General features: G+C 50.9%; 1 pseudogene; it reads right to left on the bottom strand.

Annotated features, from left to right (window-relative positions):
* Positions 1–5,314: 5,314 nt before the first annotated feature.
* LOC104681382 overlaps positions 5,315–21,399 on the bottom strand; it is an 18,002-nt pseudogene continuing 1,917 nt past the window's right edge.

Here is a 21,399-nt window from a genome sequence, read left to right as displayed (position 1 = left end):
GATGGAAGGGAAACCCCGCTTGGCTTGGAGAGTGGAGACTGAGACTTCCTGGAAAACTTAGCTGAGTCTTAGGGAATGAGTGGGAATAACACAAGCAGTGGGTGGGTGTGAAGGGTGCTTCAGGCAGAGAGGACGGCATGAGCAAAAAGGCCAGGAGGTGGGAAGCTTTGGGGGTGGAATGGAGTGGGGTGAGAGCGGGGATGAAGGGGGCTGATGATGAAGACAATGGGAGCTATGGAGACAGGTGTTCATGGCAGGGAGTTGGAAAGAAATGGGGGAAGGAATGAGCTGGCAGGGCGGGCTGCAGATGGCCCACTTCTCCTTAGCTGGTAGAGCCTGGTCCGGGTTGCCACCAGCTGCCTTCCTCCCAGGAAAAGTGCAGAGGTGAACTTAGGTTCTCTTGGGAAAGATGCTCCTGACAGTCATCGGGTACCCATGGTACGCCAGGCAGGGCCTCTGCTAAGGCTCCCACAGACACCCTCTCCCTTCCAGCCCAGCCCTGAGCACACTGCCCATGTGGGGAGGGAAGAGTTAAAGGCTCCTTCCCCAGTCTCCTGCCCTCTGGTCTTGCCCCCTGCTTCTTCCCCGCCTGTGAAAATGGGATGATGGGATGCCTCCAGCTTCTTTGGCTCTACTTGAACCCTCCCGAGTCTGGGTCAAACTTGGAATAACATCGAGGAAGCAACACATATGGCTTTGACTGGGCTGCCTGTTGTCAGCCACCTCTACTGGGAACCAGGGAAGAGATTAAGGACAAAACAAAGCTATTGGATAGATTTGTAGGATGTATTAATAATATTATGCTGCAAGTGAACAAACTGTTTTTGTCTCATGATTAAAATAAATAAGTCCTTTTTCTGTTTTGACAGTAATTTGGGAAAATATGCACAGTATGGATACTGGTGAAAATGTACCATATGGCTGGGTGTGGTGGCTCAGGTTGGGTATGGTGGCTCATGCCTGTAATCCTAGTACTTAGGGAGGCTGAGGTGGATCACTTGAGCTCAGGAGTTCCAGACCAGCCTGGCCAACATAGTGAGACTTCATCTCTTAAAAAAAAAAAAGTACCGTATGACCTGTTACTCTGTCTTCTAGCTTCCTACATTTTCAGCTGCTACATTGCTCTGTCTGTTATAGACTGCAGGGAAATACTGCAGGAGAGGCTGTCTTTTGGGGGTAGGATTACGGGTGTTTTTTTTTTTTTTTTCTTTTTCGAGACAGGAGTCTCACTCTGTTGCCCAAGCTGGAGTGCAATGGTGTAATCTCTGCTCACTGCAACCTCTGCCTCCTGGGTTCTCGCCATTCTCCTGCCTCAGCCTAATGAATAGCTGGGACTACAGGCACATGCCACCACACCCAGCTAATTTTTTGTATTTTTAGTAGAGATGGGGTTTCACCATGTTGGCCAAGCTGGTCTTGAACTCCTGGCCTCAAGTGATCCACCTGCCTCGGCCTCCCAAAGTGCTGGGATTACAGGCATGAGCCACCATGCCCAGCAGCTTTTATTTTATGTGTTTCTATGTTGTGTAGATTTTCTACAGCGTATGCATTATAGGAGAAGTGGTGTAGTACAGTGATTAAAAAAGCAGACTATCTGGGTTTGAATCCTGGCTTCCCAACTTGCATATCTTCATGACCTTGGGCAAGTCCTTTATCCTGTCATCCCTCAGTTTCCTCATCCATACAAATGGGGATAATTAATGATGCATATTCGTAGGGTTATAAGAATCGAACAAGGCCGGGCGCGGTGGCTCAAGCCTGTAATCCCAGCACTTTGGGAGGCTGAGACGGGCGGATCAGGAAGTCAGGAGATCGAGACCATCCTGGCTAACACTGTGAAACCTCGTCTCTACTAAAAAATACAAAAAACTAGCCGGGCGAGGTGGCGGGCACCTGTAGTCCCAGCTACTCGGGAGGCTGAGGCAGGAGAATGGCATGAACCCGGGAGGCGGAGCTTGCAGTGAGCTGAGAGCCGGCCACTGCACTCCAGCCTGGGCGACAGAGTGAGACTCCATCTCAAAAAAAAAAAAAAAAAAAAGAGTTGAATGAGTTTGTAAATTTTTTTTTTGAGACGGAGTCTCCCTCTGTCACCATGGTGGAGTACAGTGGCGTGATCTTGGCTCACTGCAACCTCCACCTCCCGGGTTCAAGCGATTCTCCTACCTCAGCCTCCCAAGTTGCTGGGATTACAGGCGCATGCCACCATGCCTGGGTAATTTTTGTATTTTTAGTAGGGATACTAGGCCAACCCATGTTGGCCAGGGTGGTCTTGAACTCCTGACCTCAGGTGATCTGCCAGCCTTGGCCTCCCAAAGTGCTGGGATTATAGGCGTGAACCACCTTGCCTGGCAAGTTCATGCTTATTAACATTTTATTTGCTATGAATGGTGGCTGGCACATTGTAGGCACTATGGAAGTACATTACATAAATGCAAAATTACTTTTATAGTCAGAAATGCAGACCAGCCTGGGTAACACAGTGATACCCCATCTCTACAACAAATGAAAAATTAGCCTGGCATGGTGACCTGCGACTGTGGTCCCAGCTACTCAGGAGGCTGAGGTGGGAGGGTCGCTTGAGCCCAGGAGGTTGAGGCTGCAGTGAACTGTGATCATGCCACTGCACTATAGCTTGGGCAATGGGAATGAGATCCTGTCTCAGAAAAAGCACAAGATTTTGTTAGTTTAATAATTACCCAAGTAATATATGAATACAGTCTTTTACAAGGAATAATATAAAAGCGGAAACCTTTTTTTTTTTTGAGATAGAGTCTTGCTCTGTCGCCCAGGCTGGCATGCAGTGGCACTATCTCGGCTCACTGCAATCCCCGCCTCATGGATTCGAGGAATTCTCTGCCTCAGCCTCCCCACTAGCTGGGATTACAGGCGCCCGCCACCACACCTGGCTAAGTTTTTTGTATTTTTAGTATAGATGGGGTTTCACCGTCTTGGCCAGGCTGGTCTTGAACTCCTGACCTTGTGATCCACCTGCCTAGGCCTCCCAAAGTGCTGGGATTACAGGCATGAGCCACCATGCCAAGCCGGAAACCTTTTACAAATAATCCTTGGAGGCAGATTTGTTTACAACCTGTTTGGATTTAGCCTGAGTGCTAACGCAGGACCGGAAGAGTGAGTGGGTGGCATTCAGGGACAGTCCCTGCCCTGGGCCCCACAGTGGGGGAAAAGGGAGGGGCATGGTCCACTGCTGTGGGTTATTCATGAGCACTGGCTGAACTTGCTGTCCCCAAAGAGCCCGTCTGTGATTTTTTGTTTGTTTTTTAAGCAGGGTCTCCCTCTGTCACCCAGGCTGGAGTGCAGTGGCATGATTACAGCTCACTGCACAGCCTTGACCTCCTAGGCTCAAGCAATCCTCCCACCTCAACCTCCCAAGTAGCTGGGACCACAGATGTGTGCCACCACAACCACCTAATTGCCCAGGCTGGCCTGGATCTCCTAGGCTCAAGTGATCCTCTTGCTTCAGCTTCCCAAAATGCTGAGATTAGAGTCATGCGCCACCGTTGCCTGCCCCCACCGTGATGTTTTCCCCCATGAAGCACAGGCTGAAACCTGGGTCACTAATTTCTCCAGGAACAGGCCAGGCAGAGACCAGACACCCTGACTGACATTCGATTTGCTAACTTGCCTCCTTGAAACGCGAGCCTGCTTGCCATCTGGCTCGTAGGAGTACTGAAAAGAGTTTCAGGATCCTCAGGACTACCACTGTGGACCTATGGGGGCTTAGGACTCCCCCAAATAAGGAACAGCTGTTTGAGAGCAAGTATCATCCCTGGGACATTTGGATGTGTGCCTGAGGGTGTCACGCACCATCCTGCCACCAAGTGTCTTTCAGAGCTGGGAGGACTTGGCGAGGAAGCCCCGGTCCCTGCCAGCCCCGTGATGTGGGAAGACTCTGAGATGTATGTGGCCGCTGCTATCCACTTGGGTCATGCATTCACCTTTTCAGCATTTCCTGACCTGAGCCCTCCTCTGCAGAAGCCCGTGGCCGCTGGTGCCAGGAGGAAGACTGTGGGGTGGGGAGGCAATATGTGGGTTTTGGGTGAAAGGTCTTTCAATAAAGGGCAAAGAATTCAAGCTCATTCCTTACGTCACAGGGGCAGCAGCCTGTGGGGAATAAGTCATTGGGATCAGAGGTGAGCAAAGGCCACTACGAGGCTGCAGCCAGGGCTTCCTCAGAGGAGCCCCCTGCCACTCCCGCCAACCTTCAGAGCACACTCTGCTCCCCCTGTGCCCTCCTGGCTCCAAAATGACCACCTCGAAGGAAAAACCCAGGTCACTAATTTTTCCCGGAACAGGCCAGGTGGAGACGGAATTCAGGAACACCCCTGGGGCACCATGTGGGCTGGTTCTGGAATGCATTGCCCTTGGGATTTTTTTCTTTCATGATTTCTATCAGTTCCTCTTCAGAGCCAATCATTAACCTCGCTGAGAGCCCTCACTTGAGAAGCCACAGGAACAAGTGACTGGTTGAGGCTGGAAATGTGGAGGTGGCTCCATGGTGTGCCCAAATCTTTGGCTTCCCCAGACGGAGGAGCTGAGTTCTCAGTCATGGCCTGGCCAGGGTCCCCTGGCAGTGTTTCAGCCTGGGTTCAGCCTCTGGTTGGATGGCAGAGGCCTGGATAGGGACGTAGTCCCTCTGCTGTGAGCAGTGCTACCTTCTGGAAGCTGAGTGGGTTGGTGATGGCTGGGGATGGGGGAGCAGCTTTTAGCAGCATTCAGCACGGTGGAGGGGGTTTAAGGTTTACCCACCCACGACAGCGTGACACCCCCTCTAGGCTGTAAAACACCAGCTGAGTGAGCAGCTCTGCTCTGGGCAGCAGGGGCAGCAGCCCCACCCCTGCCTGAGCTTGGGTCCCCAACCCATCATTTTTGGATCTGAGGTAGGCCTGGGCTCCTCCAGTTTAACCTCTCAGGCGACAATGAAGCCACTCAGCCCACCCGTACCCCAATCCATCTGGCGCCATCTCTCAGTCTGACCACCTGGCTCAAACCTTGCCCACTCTCAGACGTCAAGGCCTTTGGGACAGGCCCCAGCGCCAAGCGACGAAGACCAGCCTGGAGAACCAAGGTCAGGGGACTCTGCTGGGATGGGGTTTGGGAGCGGGCTGTGCACCGCAGTCAGGAATCCCCCACCCACAAGGCCACGGGACTGTGCCCCGTCCCTGGGGGAACTCTAGCCGGATTAGAGCCCTCATGTGGCTGTGGCGAAAAAGGGTCGCCTGCGTTTTGGGAGGTGGGATCCCGCAGGGCCGGGGACCCTCCTGGCGCGCCAGCCAGCGCTTAGATAAGTTCAAGTTTATTTATGGGGGGCTGCCACGGGCGGCTCCGGCTCCGGGCGCCGCTTGAGCGTGGCCGAGGCGCCGCTGCTGACCGTGACCGCGGGGTAGAGCAGCTGGAGGAAGGCAGTCAGGAAATGGTAGAAGAGGCTGGCGCCACCCGTCAGGCCGTAGAAGGACAAGCAGCCGGCGTCGCGGACAAGCAGCCGGCGCCGCAGTCGAGCGCCACGCCCAGCGTGCGGTGGTAAGCGCCGTGCAGCACGGTCTGCGCGTTGTCGTGCCACACCAATAACTTGAGCGAGTCCCACTCCAGGCACCACGAGTAGGGGTTGCGGCCCAGCAGGTAGACCACGCTGCGGCGCGGGCGGCCACCGAGCGGGGAGCTGCGGCGGCGGTAGGTGACTCCCAGGCACACCCACGAATTGGACACCTCCACCTCCCAGTAGTGGCGGCCCTTGGACCGGTCGCGCGAGTATAGCACCTGCGGCCACTGCTTGAAGCCTAGGACGGGGCCGCCCCCTGTCAGGGGCTCCAGGAGGATCCCCAGGTTCAGCATGGAGTGGGTCTCCTAGAGCAGGAACAGCTCATCGCCTGCTGTGGTGGGGTCAAAGTTCAGGTTGCAGTAACCTGTGGGGTGGCGATGGGGAAGCCTCCAGGGCAGGACGCTGGGTTGCAAGGCATTTGCATACAAGTCAGGGGATGCTTCCACCCACGCTCCTGTCCCCAAACTCAGCCCGCTGCTCAGACACAGCCTGGAGGGTGAGTGGGTGCTGCCCAAGTTCGCCCTCCACCCCCTGCCATCAGACCCTAACATCATCTCCCTTTGTATTTGTTCAGGCACACAAGACTGAGTGGGGGCCCTGCGAGGTGGCTCACGCCTGTAATCCCAGCACTTTGAGAGGCCAAGGCGGATGGATCACTTGAGGTCAGGAGTTCAAGACCAGCCTGACCAACATGGTGAAACTCCATCTCTAATAAAAATACAAAAAAAATGGCAAGACATGGTGGCGGGCACCTGTAGTCCCAGCTACTCCGGAGGCTGAGGCAGGAGTATCACTTGAACCCAGGAGGTGGGGGTTGCAGTGAGCCGAGATGACGCCATTGCATTCCAGCTTGGGAGATAGATCAAGACTGTCTCAAAAAAAAAAAAAAAAAAAAAAAACCACCAGGCGCAGTGGCTTACGCCTGTAATCCCCGTAATCCCAGCACTTTGAGAGCTGGTTGAAGAAGCTGAGGCCCACGTCCAGCAGCCGGGTCCGGAGCTCAACCAGGGTCTCTGGCAGCTAGGGGAAGCTCTGTGTTTCCTCACAGTTGATGCCCATCAGGGGTTCCATGCAGGCTGAGAACTGCTTCAGTCGGAGGATCTCCTGGATGCAGGGAGGGGCCAGAGGTACCACCTGTTAGCCAGGACCCACGCAGATGCCAGGGGCCCAGAGGCCTCCAGAACCATGGGCCTGTGGAGCAGAAGCTCCCCCTTTCCAAACCTGGGCATCTCCTTTCCCTCCTCCTAGCTGTTTGGACATCAGAGGTCAGGGCTTTGCCAAGGACTTGGCCACTGTGGCCTAGTGTGCATTAGGCAAAGGGGATTTTCAGAAAATGATGGGAGGATTTTAGTTGCGCCTTGAACTGCTTAATAAAAGCCATTGCCAAATGCTTCCCATTGTGCACAGGGGACAAGGTGAGCAGTTGCCCTAGACGTCTGCCCAGGGTGTGATGGCAGCTTAAAGGAAGCTGGAGTTCCCAAGCACAGGGAACTCCAGTGCAGACCCCGTCCAGAAAAGCCTGCTGCTTGGCCCCACCCGCTACTTACAGCAGCATCAGTCCAGGCTTCAGGGCCAGGCCAGGACTGGGGAAGCAAAAGGGATTCCACGATTCTTATTTTTTGAGACAGGGTCTCAGTTTGTTGCCCAGATTGGAGTCCAGTGGTGCAGTCTTGGGTCACTGCAACCTCCACCTCCAGGGCTAGAAAAGGGATTTCATTCCAGGCTATATAGATTGTTCTGGCCTCACTCTCAGCCACGATCCAGGGAAGTCTGGAGAAACTTAGACTGTGTTAGATGCCTGGAATCCCATGTGTTCCAGGGAAACCAAGGCAGGAAAGTTAGGGTAAGGCTGAGCTCTGAAGTGGAGAAAGCCAAGGGTGTTGGTGCAAGCTCAAGACAGAAGACCTGGAATGGGGAGGCTCCCTGAGGCAGGGGAATGGACAGAGTGATGCACCCTAAAGGCTGATCTAGTGTGTGTGTGTGTGTTTTTTTTGAGATGGAGTTGCGCTTTTGTTGCCCAGGCTGAAGTGCAATGGTACGATCTCGGCTCACTGCAACCTCTGTCTCCAGGGTTCAAGCGATTTTCCTGCCTCAGCCTCCTAAGTAGATGGGATTACAGGTGCACGCCACCACGCCTGGCTAAATTTTGTATTTTTAGTAGAGATGGGATTTCACCATGTTGGTCAGGCTGATCTCAAACTCCTGACCTCCAGTGATCCTCCCGCCTCAGCTTCTCAAAGTGTTGGGATTACAGGCATGAGCCACCACACCTGACTGAGATCTGGCGTGTTTGTGGGTGGAAGGAGAATGGAAGCTGTGATGGAGCCTGAGCCAGAGGCAGAGGGGTGGGACCTTGCCTGCAGAAGTTGCCGGTGGCTTTGGTTGATGAGCAGGGTGTCTCCCTCCAGCTTCAGGAACCCGCTGTGGCTCTGCTGAATGGAGCTGTTCAGTATCCCCAGGGCGGCCGTTTCCTCTTTCTCCACGAAATCCAAGATCTGCATCTGCAGCTGTTTGACCTCCTGGATGATCTCTGAGAAGCGGGTGTTCACCTCACCTCACATTGGCTGGATCAGTTTCTGGATGTTGTGGGGTGTGTAGAGAGGTGTCTGTGAGCTCCACTCCAGCAACCCAACTGTCACAGCCCGGAGCCCACGTAGGCATCCTATCCCTGCCTGCCCGGTCCCACACCATCCACTCCAAGTCCTGAGAAGTCCCTGCAGCCCGATGCAGGGCGCTGGGGAGCCTGAGCCTGGGGTGGGGTGGGCCAACCTTATCGAGAGAAAGGCCACCCGGACCTGGTGCTTTTCGCTGTCAGTGGCGATGATCAGCATCTGGTTCTCCACGGTGTCCTGGACCTTTTGAACCTCTACCTGGGGTAGAGTGTTGGCAGAGAGGAGAAGGGGCCCCTGATTCAGAGAAGTGGCCTTGGAGAAGCCCTTCTGCAAACAGGCCCATATCCGAGCCCAGCAGAGACATCCCCCATGCATTCATCTGCTCAGCTTAATGAGAATGAGAGCCCAGTGCTGGATGGCCCACGGTCTAGCCCTCTACTTGGAGGGCTGCTCCCACTTGCCGAGAGCCTGTCTCTGTTAGAAGGAATCACGTTATTTGCTCCTGACAATGATGATCATAGGGTTTCAGGCCACAAGAAGGGGTCATGGAGAGCTCTGGAGGCAGTAGGGCCAGGAGGGGAGTAGCAGGTATACAGCCATGTGGGCGCCCTGGGGCAGTGCTGCCAGGCCCAAGTCCCACATAAGCCTTTAGTCTCTACCTATCCTAGCAACGGGCATTTTCATTGTTATATTATACAACAGTGCGATTCCAAGTGCTGTCCACTAACCACTGCTGGCCCTTAGCAACACAAGCTCATGCCAGGTTGTAAATCAATGTAGTCCTTCTTTCACTGACAAAGTCTTTTTATTTTTCAGGCAGGGTCTCGCTTTGTCCCCCAGGCTGGAGCACAGTGGTGCAATCTCAGCTCACTGCAACCTCTGTCTGCCTCCCCGGCTCAAGCCATCTTCCCACTTTAAGCCATCTTCCCACCTCAGCCTCCTGAGTAGCTGGGACTACAGGTGTGCACCACCACGCCAGGCTAATTTATCTACTTTTTGTAGAGATGGGGTCTTGCCATGTTGCTCAGGCTGGTCTCAAACTCCAGAGCTCAAGTGATCATCCTGCCTCAGCCTCCCAAAGTACTGGGATTACAGGCGTGAGCCACCACATCCAGCTGTTTTACTCTCTCTCTCTCTCTATATATATATTTTTAGACAGTCTTGCTCTGTCGCCCAGACTAGAGTGCAGTGGCACCATCTCAGCTCACTGCAAGCTCCACCTCCCGGATTCACGCCATTCTCCTGCCTCAGCCTCCCGAGTAGCTGGGACTACAGGTGCCCGCCACCATGCCCGGCTAATTTTTTGTATTTTTAGTAGAGATGGGGTTTCACCATGTTAGCCAGGATGGTCTTGATCTCCTGACCTCGTTATCCTCCCGCCTCGGCCTCCCAAAGTGCTGGGATTACAGGTGTGAGCCACAGTGCCTGGCTACAAAATCTTGCAATGAAAAAAGTGTCAGCCAGGTGAGATGGCTCACGCCTGTAATCCCAACACTTTGAGAGGCCAAGTGGGGGCAGATCACCTGAGGTCGGGAGATCGAGACCATCCTGACTAACATGGTGAAACCCCATCTCTATTAAGTACAAAAGTTAGCTGGGTGTGGTGGCGTGTGCCAGGTACTCGGGAGTCTGAGGCAGGAGAATCTCTTCAACCTGGGAGATGGAGATTGCAGTTAGCTGAGATTGCTCCACTGCACTCCAGCCTGGCAACAGAGCGAGACTCCATCTCAAAAAAATGTCAGGCCGGGCGCGGTGGCTCACGCCTCTAATCCCAGCACTTTGGGAGGCCGAGGCAGGTGGATCACGAGGTCGGGAGATCGAGACCATCCTGGTTCACACGGTGAAACCCTGTCTCTACCGAAAATAAAAAAAATTAGCCAGGTGTGGTTGCGGGCACCTGTAGTCCCAGCTACTCGGGAGGCTGAGGCAGGAGAATAGGAAAATGGCGCGAACTCGGGAGGTGGAACTTGCAGTGAGCAGAGGTTGTGCCACTGCACTCCAGACTGGGTGACAGAGCGAGACTCTGTCTCAAAAAAAATTTTAAAAAAAGGTGTCGGCTAGGCGCAGTGGCTCACACCTATAATCCCAGTACTTTGGGAGGCTAAGGTGGGCAGATCACAAGGTTGGGAGTTTGGACCAGCCTGGCCAACGTCATGAAACCCCGTCTCTACTAAAAATACAAAAATTAGCCAGGCATGGTGATGCATGCCTGTAATCCCAGCTACTCAGGAGGCTGAGGCAGGAGAATAGCTTGAACCTGGGAGGCGGAGGTTGCAGTGAACCAAGATCGCCTCATTGCACACCAGCCTAGTCAGCAGAGCAAGACTCTGTCTCAAAAAAAAAAAAAAAAAAAAAAATATATATATATATATATATATGCAAATATAGGCCGGTCGTGGTGGTGCATGCTTGTAATCCCAGCTACTTGGGAGGCTGAGGCAGGAGGATTGCTTGAACCTGAGAGGTGGAGGTTGCAATGAGCTGAGATTGAGTTACTGCCCTCCAGCCTAGGCAACAGGGTGAGACTCTGTCTCAAAATAAATAAATAAATAAATATATAATAGAATACAGTAAACACAATTTGATTTCTTTTTTTTTTTTTTTTTTTTTTTTTTTTTTTTTTTTGAGGCGGAGTCTCGCTCTGTCGCCCGGACTGGAGTGCAGTGGCCAGATCTCAGCTCACTGCAAGCTCCGCCTCCCGAGTTTACGCCATTCTCCTGCCTCAGCCTCCCGAGTAGCTGGGACTACAGGCGCCCGCCACTTCGCCCGGCTAGTTTTTGTATTTTTAGTAGAGACGGGGTTTCACCGTATTAGCCAGGATGGTCTCGATCTCCTGACCTCGTGATCCGCCCGTCTCGGCCTCCCAAAGTGCTGGGATTACAGGCTTGAGCCACCGCGCCCGGCCGATTTCTTTTTTTTTTTTAATGAGATGGAGTCTTGCTCTGTCACCCAGGCTGGAGCACAGTGGCGCGATCTCGGCTCACTGCAAGCTCCGCTTCCCAGGTTCACACCATTCTCCTGCCTCAGCCTCCTGAGTAACTGGGACTACAGGCACCCGCCACCACGCCCGGCTGATTTTTTGTATTTTTAGTGGAGACGGGGTTTCACCGTGTTAGCCAGGATGGTCTCGATCTCCTGACCTCGTGATCCGCCTGCCTCGGCCTCCCAAAGTGCTGGGATTACAGGTGTGAGCCACTGCGCCTGGTCGTGATTTCTTTTTTTTTTGAGACAGAGTCTCACTCTGTTGCCCAGGCTGGAGTGCGGTGGTGCAATCTTGGCTCACTTCAACCTCTGCCTCCCAGATCAAGCGATTCTTGATTCTCATGCCTCAACCACTTGAGTAGCTGTGATTACAAGCATGTGCCACCATGTCTGGCTAATACATATATATTTTTTGGTGTATTTTAGTAGAGACGGGATTTCTCCATGTTGGCCAGACTCGTCTTGAACTCCTGGCCTCGAATGATCTGCCTGCCTCGGCCTCCCGAAGTGCTGGGATTACAGGCATGAATCACCGCTCCCAGCCTTAAACACAATTTGAAAATGGAGGCGGCCTGGTGTGGATGCTCACGCCTGTAATCCCAGCACTTTGGGAGGCTGAGGCGGGTGGATCACCTGAGATCAGGAGTTCAAGATTAGCCTGGCCAACATGGTGAAACCCGGTCTCTACAAAAAATACAAAAATTAGCTGGGCAAAGTGGGGGGTGCCTGTAATCCCAGCTACTTGGGAGGCTGAGGCAGAAGAATCGCTTGAACCCAGGAGGCAGAGGTTGCAATGAGTCGAGATCGTGCCATTATACTCCAGACTGGGTGACAAGAGAGAAACTCCGTCTCAAAAAAAAAGAAAGAAAGGAAAATGGAGGAAAGTGGGGGGATTCACACAACCTGAAGTGAAGCGCTTGTATTTTGATATGTTGATATAGGTTTCATACATACAATTCCCCATGCTTATTTAACTCACTAGTACCTTTTGATGTCACAACATGACCCTGGTGATCATGACTTTAATAGCTGCTTGATTTTCTTCCAAGGAAATGTGAAAAAAATAGTGTCTTCATTTAGAAATATGACTGATGGGGGCTTGGCAGGGATTACTGGGCTCTGAAAGAGGCTGTGTCATCTTCCAGCCCAACTGTCCACATTTAGAAGTGACAACATTCATGAACTAAGTCAACATCCACCAAAAATAACGTAAGATAAAGCTCACCGTTTTGGAACATGGAAATGACACACACAGGCCTCACCCACCAATCTCTAAGCTGGGACAACAAACGCTTGCATTGAAACGTCTCTAAAATGTCAAATTAGCATATTCTTTCCCTCAATATAAAGTTTCAATAAACTTGACTCAATCTGCCTTTATTTTAAAAACCTAACAAAAGATGCATTTAAATCCTTGAAAAAATTAACTTTAGGCGGGGTGTGGTAGATCAGGCCTCTAATCCCAGCACGTTGGGAGGCCGAGGTGGATGGATCACCTGAGGTCAGGAGTTCAAGACCAGCCTGACCAACATGGTGAAACCCCCCCTCGTCTCTACTAAAAATACAAAATTAGGCAGGCATGGTGACACATGCCTGTATCCCAGGTACTCAGGAGGCTGAGGCAGGAGAATCACTTGAACCCGGGATGTGGAGGTTGCAGTGAGCCGAGATTGTGCCACTGCACTTCAGCCAGGGCAACAAGTGTGAAACTCTGTCTCAAAAAAAAAAAAAAAAGAAAGAAAAATTAACTTTATACTGTGTACACAAATAAATTTCTTTTATACAGCTAAATATAGTTACACACTTTGTTTAAAAAATGTTTTTTCCACTAATGACACTTCACATGTATTTCTACATAAACTATCTTTCCATTCTTCTGGGAATGTGTCCTAAGAGCTGACAGATGGACAGTTGAAAATACCCTCACACAGCTGGGCATAGTGGTTGAGGACTGTAATCCCAGCACTTTGGGAAGCCGAGACAAGTGGATCACCTGGGGTCAGGAGTTCGAGACCAGCATGGCCAACATGGCGAAAACCCATCTCTACTAAAAATACAAAAATTAGCTGGGTGTAGTGGCAGGTGTCTGTAATCCCAGCTACCTCGGGAGGCTGAGGCAGGGGAATCGCTTGAACTTGGGAGGTGGAGGTTGCAATGAGCCAAGATGGTGCCACTGTACTCCAGCCTAGACAACAGAGCAAGACTTCATCAAAAAAAAAAAGAAGATAAGAAAGAAAGACAGAGAGAGAGAGGCCAGGCACAGTGGCTCAAGCCTGTAATCCCAGCACTTTGGGAGGCCGAGATGGGCGGATCACGAGGTCAGGAGATAGAAACCCTCATACAACGTACCACTTTCTTCCTCAGTAGTGTTTGTAAGATTTTTTTTGTTTTTTTTTTGTTTTTGTTTGTTTGTTTTTTGAGACAGAGTCTCGCTCTGTCGCCCAGGCTGGAGTGCAGTGGCCGGATCTCAGCTCACTGCAAGCTCCGCCTCCCGGGTTTAGGCAATTCTCCTGCCTCAGCCTCCCGAGTAGCTGGGACTACAGGCGCCCGCCACCTCACCCAGCTAGTTTTTTGTATTTTTTTAGTAGAGACGGGGTTTCACCGTGTTAGCCAGGATGGTCTCGATCTCCTGACCTCGTGATCCACCCGTCTCGGCCTCCCAAAGTGCTGGGATTACAGGCTTGAGCCACCATGCCCGGCCAAGATTTTTTTTTTAAGACGGTCTTGCTTTCTCGAGCAGGTTGCAGTACAGTGGCACAATCATAGCTCACTGCAGCCTCGACCTCCTTACTAGCTAGGACTCCGGATGCACGCCACCATATCTGGATAATTAAAAAAAACCTTTTATGGCAATGAGATCTCGTTATGTTGCCCAGGCTGGTCTCAAACTCCTGGGCTCAAGCAATCCTCCTGCTTCGGCCTCCCAAAGTGCTGAGATTCCAGGCATGAGCCACTGTGCCTGGCCTGCTTCTTTTTTTATAGTTTCTATTATAGTTATTGGTTAAATTCCCAGTCTTGTGTTTTCTTTTCTTCTTTTTATTTTATTTTATTATTATTTTTTGGGACAGAGTCTCGCTCTGTCACCCAGGCTGGAGTGCAGTGGTGCCATCTCCACTCAACACAAGCTCCACCTCCCGGGTTCACGCCATTCTCCTGCCTCAGCTTCCCAAGTATCTGGGACTACAGGCATCTGCCACCACGCCTGGCTAATTTTTTTGTATTTTTAGTAGAGACAGGGTTTCATCGTGTTAACCAGGATAGTCTTGATCTCCTGACTCCCGCCTTGGCCTCCCAAAGTGCTGGGATTACAGGTGTGAGCCACCGCACCCAGCCGTGTTTTCTTTTCTTGAATGCATTATTTATTTATTTAGAGATGGCGTCTTGCTCTGTCACCCAGGCTGGAGTACAGTGGCACAATCTTGGCTCACCACTTCCTCCGCCTCCTGGATTCAAGTGGTTCTCCTGCCTCAGCCTCCTGAGTAGCTGGGGTTACAGGTGCCTGCCACCAACGCCTGGCTAATTTTTGTATTTTTAGTAGAGATGGGGTTTCACCATGTTGGCCAGGCTGGTCTCGAACTCCTGAGCTCAAGTGATCCATCTGCCTTGTCCTCCCAAAGTGTGGGATTACAGCTGTGAGGCACCATGCTGGATCCGTATTTATTTTTCAATTTATATTTACTAACTCCATTATCTGTATCCTCTTTTTCTCAATTTTATTTTTGTAGAGACGAGATCTCACTTTGTTACCTGGGCTGGTCTTGAACTCCTGGGCTCAAGTGATCATCCTGCCTTGGTTTATATCTTCTTTTTTTCTTTCTTTTTTTTTTTTTTTTTTTTTTTTTTTTTTGAGACGGAGTCTCGCTCTGTCGTCCAGGCTGGAGTGCAGTGGCCGGATCTCAGCTCACTGCAAGCTCCGCCTCCCAGGTTCACGCCATTCTCCTGCCTCAGCCTCCCGAGTAGCTGGGACTACAGGCGCCCGCCACCTCACCCAGCTAGTTTTTTGTATTTTTTTTTAGTAGAGACGGGGTTTCCAGTATTAGCCAGGATGGTCTTGATCTCCTGACCTCGTGATCCACCCGTCTCGGCCTCCCAAAGTGCTGGGATTACAGGCTTGAGCCACCGCGCCCGACCCATCTGGCTTTTTAAAAGCTTTTCCTTTTTTATATTTAGGGCATCTGCTTGCTTGCTTGCTTATTTATTTATTTATTTATTTATTTATTTATTTATTTAGAGATGGAGTCTCGCTTTGTTGCCCAGGCTGGAGTGCAGTGGCATGATCTCAGCTCACTGCAACCTCTGCCTCCAGGGTTCAAGCAATTGTCCTGCCTCAGCCTCCTCAGTAGCTACAACTACAGGCACGCACCACCACGCCCAGCTAATTTTTGTATTTTTAGTAGAGATGGGGTTTCACCATGTTGGTCAGGCTGGTCTTAAACTCCTGACCTTGTGATTCACCCGCCTTGGCCTCCCAAAGTGCTGAGACTACAGGTGTGAGCCACCGTACCCAGCCACAGAGTCTAACTTTTAAGTCGCTGCGTGGGGCTTGATCCAGCTGGGAGCTGCCACTCCACCCCCACTGCCCTTGTCTGGATTCTGCCCAATCTCTCCTGGCCTCCAGCATCCCCCATCCCATCCTGTCTTCTGCAGGCCTTCAAGACTCAGTTTTTGTTCTTCAGTGCACAGCACGGTCCTGGCACGGGGCAGCTGTGCAGCCACATGGCAGTAAGAAAGTGTATGTATGTCTGGGCCAGGCATGGAGACTCACACCTTAATTCCAGCACTTTGGGAAGCAAAAGTGGGTGGATCGCTTTAGCCCAGGGGCCTAAGACCAGCCTGGGCAACAGGGTGAAACTCTGTCTCCACTGAAAATACAAAAGTAGCCAGGCGTGGTGGTTCATCCCTGTAATCCCAGCTACTTGGGAGGCTGAGGCGGGAGAATCTCTTTTTTTTTTTTGAGATGGAGTCTTGCTCTGTCGCCCAGGCTGGAGTGCAGTGGCGCGATCTCCACTCACTGCAAGCTCCACCTCCCGGGTTCACGCCATTCTCCTGCCTCAGCCTCCCGTGTAGCTGGGACTACAGGCGCCTGCCACCGCGCCCGGCTAATTTTTTTTTTGTATTTTTAGTAGAGACGGGGTTTCACCGTGTTAGCCAGGATAGTTTCGATCTCTTGACCTCGTGATCCACCCGTCTCGGCCTCCCAAAGTGCTGGGATTACAGGCGTGAGCCACCGAGCCCAGCCAGAAGAATCTCTTGAACCCAAGAGGCAGAGGTTGCAGTGAGCTATCGCACCATTGCACTTCAGCCTGGGCAACAAGAATGAAACTCCATCTCGAAAAATAAATTAAAATAAAACATTTTTTTAAAAAGTGTATTTTTGGCTATGCACATTGGCTCATGCCTATAATCCCAGCACATTGGGAGGGTCACTTGAACCCAAGAGTTTGAGACCAGCCTGGGTGAACCCTGTTTCTATAAAAAATACGAAAAATTAGCCAGGCACGGTGGTGCACACCTATGGTCCCAGCTACCTGGAATGCTAAGGTGGGAGGATCACCTGAGCCCAGAGAGGTCCAGGCTGCAGTGAGCTGTGATCACACCAGTACATTGCAGTCTGGGTGGCAGAGCGAGACCCTGTCTCAAAAACAAAGACAAAACCAAAAAACAAAAATAAAAAGGAAACTGGATGTTTGCTCTTGTCCTGTGATCTGTGATAGCGAAGCCAGCACTGCAAGGCTTTCCAGCACTGGGCTGTCACATCCTTGTCCATCTTCACGGTCTATCTAGTTCAAGAACTCTATGGCATAACCCAAAGCCATCTTTTAAAAATATGGGCATGTGGCTGGGCATGGTGGCTCACACTTGTAATCCCAGCACTTTGGGAGGCTGAGGTGGGCAGATCACTTGAGCCCAGGAATTTGAGACCAGCATGGCCAATATGGCAAAACCCTGTCTCTACCAAAAATACAAAAATTAGCCGGGCTTTGCGGTGTAGGCCTATAATCCCAGCTACTCAAGAAGTTGAGGCATGAGAATTGCTTGAATCTGGGAGGTGGAGGTTGCAGTGAGCCGAGATTGCGCCACTACACTCCAGCCTGGGCGACAGAGCAAGACCCTGTCTCAAAAAAGAAAAAAAAAGGGGGTGGGGTGGGGGCTTGTTAGCTGTACGTCGCAACAGCAAAGCAGGGCATTTTTTTGTTTTGTTTTGTTTTTTGAGATGGAGTCTCGCCCTGTCGCCCAGGCTGAAGTACAGTGGGGCCATCTTGTCTCACTGCAATCTCTGTCTCCTGGATTCAAGTGATTCTCCTGCGTCAGCCTCCCCAGTAGCTGGGATTACAGGCGCCCGCCACCACACCCAGCTAGTTTTTTTTTTTTTTTTTTTTTTTTTTGAGATGGAGTTTCGATCTTGTTGCCCAGGTTGGAGTGCAATGGCATGATCTCAGCTCACCGCAACCTCTGCCTTCCGGGTTCAAGCGATTCTCCTGCCTCAGCCTCCCAAAGTGCTGGGATTACAGGCGTGAGCCACCATACTCAGCCTAATTTTTGTGTTTTTAGTAGAGACAGGGTTTCACTATGTCGGCCAGGCTGCTCTTGAACTCTTGACCTCAGATGATCCACCAGCCTTGGCCTCCCAAAGTGCTGGGATTATAGGCGGTAGCCACCATGCTGGCCAGCAGGACATATTTTGAGAATGTTTTGCTCTTGATTTGCCAGCTGTGTAGACAGTACAATGTGTGTAAAGTTATCAGAATGAAATGTGAGTAGAAGCAATGAAACAGTAGTCCAATCTTGGGCAAAAAAATAGCCCAATAATTTGTTATTTCTTTGAGACAGGATCTTGCTCTGTCACCCAGGCTGGAGAGCAGTACCATGACATCAGTTCACTGCAGCCTTGACCTCCCAGGCTCAAGCAATCCTTTCACCTCAGCCTCTCAAGTACCTGGGTTTATAGGTGTGAGCTACAGCTCCTGGCCAAGAATATTCTCTTTTCTTTTTTTTTGAGACAGGGTTCCTTGCTGTGTTGCCCAGGCTGGAGTAGAGTGGTGCAGTCATAGCTCCCTGCAGCCTTGAATGTGATCCACCTGCCCCGGCCTCCCTAAGTGCTGGGATTACACGAATGAGCTACTACACCTGGCCGATATTTTATTTTTATTTATTTATTTATTTATTTTTGAGACAGAGTCTCACTCTGTTGCCCAGGTTGGAGTGAGTGCAGTGGCATGATCTTGGCTCACTACAACCTCTGCCTACCAGGTTCAAGTGATTCTCCTGCTTCTGCCTCCTGAGTAGCTGGAATTACAGGCACCTGCCACCATGCCTGGCCCATTTTTGTATTTTAGTAGTGACGGGATTTCACCATATTGGCCGGACTGGTCTCGAACTCCTGACCTCAGGTGATCTGCCCACCTTGGCTTCCCAAAGTGCTGGAATTACAGGCGTGAGCCACCACGCCCGGCCCTGATCTTTTTTTTTTTTTTTTTTTTTTTAAATTGGGCAGACCTCTGAATCAGAATAAGTTCAGAAAGATTCTGGGAAAACCATGATCTTAATGAAAGTATGTTTTAACTAAATATTAAAATGAAAATAGAAAACTTAGAAGCAGGCCGGGCGCAGTGGCTCAAGCCTGTAATCCCAGCACTTTGGGAGGCCGAGACGGGCGGATCACGAGGTCAGGAGATCGAGACCATCCTGGCTAACATGGTGAAACCCTGTCTCTACTAAAAAAATACAAAAAAACTAGCCAGGCGAGGTGGCAGGCGCCTGTAGTCCCAGCTACTCGGGAGGCTGAGGCAGGAGAATGGCGTAAACCCAGGAGGCGGAGCTTGCAGTGAGCTGAGATCCGGCCACTGCACTCCAGCCTGGACGACAGAGCGAGACTCCGTCTCAAAAAAAAAAAAAAAGAAAAGAAAACTTAGAAACAATTTAATTTCCCTATATAGAAAACTGATCAAGGAATTAATCTGGCTTCACAGAGTAACAGTTTACTCCAGGGGGAAGCTTTACTGATGAAAATCTTTCTGTATGGTATGATTCTTATTAAAAATTTAGCTCTGTGCTGCCACCTAGGCTTTATGACTGAGGAGATCCAGTGATATTGGAATTATCTCCTGCCAGTACAGATACTGTATCAGAGCCTTCTGCAAGCCCCAACTGGATTGTGGCCATGCAGAACTCCAGGGTTTTGGGCATATCCATGTCCTCTTTTGCGAATAACTACTTTACTGGGCCCTGGCAGAGACGGAACACCTAGTTCATGGGACATCAAGTGACCCTGTGGCCTGAGCTGCCCGTCACCAACTAGGTGATGTGTATTTACACCAACTCAATTAGGAGTAATTAACAAAAATTTTTTTCTTTTGTACAGACAGGTCTTGCTATGTTGCCCAAGATGGTCTTGAACTTCTGGCCTCAAGTAATCCTCTCACCTCAGCCTCCCAAAGTGCTGGGATTACAGGTGTGGGCCATGGTACCTGGCCAAATTTTTTTTTTTTTTTAAGAGACAGGTCTGGCTGGGTATAGTGGCTCACGCCTGTAATCCCAGCACTTTGGGAGGCCGAGGCGGGCAGATCACAAGGTCAGGAGATCAAACCATCCTGGCCAACGTGATAAAACTTTGTCTCTACTAAAAATACAAAAATTAGCTGGGCATGGTGGCGGGCGCCTGTAATCCCAGCTACTCGGGAGGCTGAGGCAGGAGAATTGATTGAACCCAGGAGTCAGAGGTTGCAGTGAGCTGAGATGATGCCATTGCACTCCAGCCTGGGCAACAAAAGCGAAACTCTGTCTCAAAAAAAAAGAGACAATGTCTTACTCTGTGTCTCAGGCTAGAGAGCATAGCTCACTGCAGCTCTGAAATCCTTGGCTCAAATGATCCTCCCACCTCAGCCTCCTGAGTAGCTGGAACCACAGGCATGTGTCACCACACCTGGCTAATTAAAAAAAGAAAATTGTAGGCCAGGTGCGGTGGCTCATGCCTGTAATCCCAGCACTTTGGGAGGCCGAGGTGGGCGGATCACGAAGTCAGGAAATCGAGACCATCTTGGCTAACATAATGAAACCCCGTCTCTACTAAAAATGCAAAAAATTAGCCTGGCGTGGCAGCGGGCGCCTGTAGTCCCAGTTACTTGGGAGGCTGAGGCAGAAGAATGGCGTGAACCCGGGAGGCGGAGCTTGCAGTGAGCTGAGATCACGCCACTGCACTCTAGCCTGGGTGACTGAGCGAGACTCTGTCTCAAAAAAAAAAAAAAAAAAAAAATTGTATAGATGGGGCCTATGTTGCCCATCCTGGTCTTGAACTCCTGGCCTCAAGCAGTCCTCCTACCTCAGCCTCCTAAAGTACTGGGATTCCAGGTGTGAGCCTGGCAATTAGGAGCAATTAATATAGCCCAGAAATAGTGACTGTCTCTGAGACAGGGATACAATGACTTGGCACTTCGTGTTTATTTTGGAGGCAGGGAGAGATTATTTTTGCTTATAGAAGGGTAGTTGTATCTTGTCCCGTGGAGGCATGAAGTTGTTTTTTACCATCCTTTCTTTTTCCTTTTCTTCCGAGATGGAGTTTCCCTCTTGTTGCTCAGGCTCAAGTGCAATGGCATGATCTCGGCTCACTGCAACCTCTGTCTCCTGAATTCAAGAGATTTTCCTGCCTCAGCCTCCAGAGTAGCTGGGATTACAGGTGCCCGCCACCACGCCTGGCTAAGTTTTTGTATTTTTAGTAGAGACGGGGTTTCACCATGTTGGCCAGGATAGTCTTGATCTCCTGACCTCATGATCTGCCCACCTCAGCCTCCCAAAGTGCTGGGATTACAGGCGTGAGCCACCGCGCCCAGCCCTTTTTCTTTTTTCTTTTTTTTTTTTTGAGGCGGAGTTTTGCTCCTGTTGCCCAGGCTGGAGTGCAGTGGCATGATCTCAGCTCACTGCAACCTCCACCTCTCAGGTGCAAGCGATTCTCCTGCCTCAGCCTCCTGTGTAGTTGGTTTGGCTAATTTTGTATTTTTTAATAGAGATGGGGTTTCTCCACGTTGGTCACGCCGGTTTCGAACTCCCAACCTCAGGTGATCCACCTGACTCGGCCTCCCAAAGTGCTATTACAGGGGTGAGCCACCGTGCCCAGCCAAATCTCCATTTTATTTTTATTTATTAATTATTATTATTATTATTTTTGAGACGGAGTCTTGCTCTGTCGCCCGGGCTGGAGTGCAGTGGCCGGATCTCAGCTCACTGCAAGCTCCGCCTCCCGGGTTCCCGCCA

Source organism: Rhinopithecus roxellana, chromosome 19 (assembly GCF_007565055.1).
Source record: "Rhinopithecus roxellana isolate Shanxi Qingling chromosome 19, ASM756505v1, whole genome shotgun sequence".
NCBI classification, from domain to species: Eukaryota; Metazoa; Chordata; class Mammalia; order Primates; family Cercopithecidae; genus Rhinopithecus; species Rhinopithecus roxellana.
Note: the sequence above shows the minus strand (reverse complement) of the source record. Positions and strands in the feature narration are given on the sequence as shown.